This window comes from Perissodus microlepis, chromosome 14 (genome assembly GCF_051167445.1).
Source record: "Perissodus microlepis isolate ML-2025 ecotype Zambia chromosome 14, ASM5116744v1, whole genome shotgun sequence".
In the NCBI taxonomy this organism is placed as follows: Eukaryota; Metazoa; Chordata; class Actinopteri; order Cichliformes; family Cichlidae; genus Perissodus; species Perissodus microlepis.
This window is the reverse complement of record NC_140474.1, coordinates 32681753-32683566: the sequence shown is the minus strand read 5'-3', so window position 1 is coordinate 32683566 and position 1814 is coordinate 32681753. Positions and strand designations below refer to the sequence as shown.

Below are 1814 nucleotides of genomic sequence, written 5' to 3'. Positions count from 1 at the left end.
GGTGTAATTGGTCATGTAACGCAATCTGTACTTACGCCAAACCTTTAATGCGTGGAAATCAGGACTGTTGACCTTGGGCAGTTCACTAGGTGTCGGTGTCATCAATTTCACCCCGATGTCTAAGCCCAGAATCACAGTTTCTCTAGAAATAGGTTACAAGAATTCAAATGTGTCCAAAATATCTGTATCCCATCAGAGGCTAGTTTCGTAAAGGAGATTGGTAGTAGCTGCTCCACCACAGGAACAATAAGGTTTCCAGCACACAATGGACACCACACTCACTTAACATAAACACATTTATTAGGCACAATTTTAAATAATAAACCCTTGTTTTGTAGTGTCTTTCCACTCAGTGTCCCAAGAAAAATAAAATAAATAAATAAACTCAAATATGTATCCCTTCAAGGTCCTTTGGCCAAAAGAAAATCACCTGAGCTCAGGGAAAAAATAAAGTGCATCGTTGGGCCCTTTGAATTGTTCCTACCGCTCTGTTGGAACGGTGTAGCATCCAATAATAACATCCAGCAAGCAGAAGCATCCACCCGCAGCAACGACCATCTACTAGCCAGGACGGTTCAGCAGAGTCATCAGATGAGGACTTCCACAAGGCAGTTCATCCAGTAGGATCCAGGGCACCAAAAGGGCAAACAAACAAGCCTACACACAAGTGTGCAGAAGAATTAACTAAAATGTTCATAAGTCTCAATACCACTGACTCAGTGTCCATGTCACTAACGGCTTATTTAACAGTCTTACCATTATAATAATACAGGTTTGTCAAAATAAAAATATAACAGAACATAAATGCTGTTAACAATGCTTATTAATGCTGTTCTCTTAGGCATAACATAATAACACTGTAACTGACCTCGTGTCGGCCGCCATTTTAGGACATTAGCCAGGCTCACTTAACGGCTAGCTTGCTAACAGTCAGCCAATAACACACATTATACAATATTTAGCCTCTTTCTTAACAAACATGACAGTGGTAGATTTGATACTTCGCTGCAGCATAATAAGGCACAAAACATTTCATGCGAACATGCGCTGCAAGCTAACTCACCAGAGGGGTTCATGTAATGGCGAATGGCTGTCGGATTCAGCTCAGCTTCACGTTCGTAACCGCTACAAGACTCCTTTTTCTAACAACATATTAAATCATTAGCTTCACATATAAAGGTTTTTAAAACTATTTACAGCAACTCAAATGTCTACTGTACCCGAATTTCCAGCTCGCAGAGGGCACGAGAGCAGCATGCGCCTCATCGGACGAACGGAAGGAAAAAACTCTGTAGCTGGACTAGAGAGTGGCTATGCGCACGGCACAGTGGTGCGTTCAGTGACTACAAATAATCAGAAATCCCATACTCAAACAATGATCTGGGTTACAGTCACAAAGAGGTATATGGTGCTATAACAGACACCTCCTTGAATTTGCTTTGATAGTACATTGCCACTGTCACCCATAGTTTCTAAGGAAGATGCCAAATTGTCTGCAAACACTGCACAATTATTCTAGTTAGTGGTAGTGAAACCTTGATAAAGTGTGACACAAACCAGAAAAAGAAACCATCAACCTTCAGAGTAACCAACATGTCCTTCTGGACACATGTGGGTTTCAGCAGTGAGCGCAACTTTTACTTTGAAAGTGAATGTTTGACAGTCTTTGTTTCTTTCAATGTTCACTCCTGCTCAGTGGTTAATAAGTGAGTGTGTTTGCATACAGATTGCTGTTTTCCACACAAACAATGGGCTACAGTAGCAATCTGCTTGCGATCAAAGCAATTCACAGTGGTTTCTGGTGCAGCATCCTG

General features: G+C 41.3%; 1 long non-coding RNA gene across 1 annotated transcript; it reads right to left on the bottom strand.

Annotated features, from left to right (window-relative positions):
- Nucleotides 1-282: 282 nt before the first annotated feature.
- On the bottom strand, nucleotides 283-1379 carry LOC146374253 (uncharacterized). Its single transcript, XR_014802222.1, has 2 exons — nucleotides 1064-1379; nucleotides 283-657 (listed from the first exon to the last, which is right to left on the bottom strand). It is a non-coding gene; the product is annotated as an uncharacterized LOC146374253 (long non-coding RNA).
- Between the last annotated feature and the right edge of the window lie 435 nt (nucleotides 1380-1814).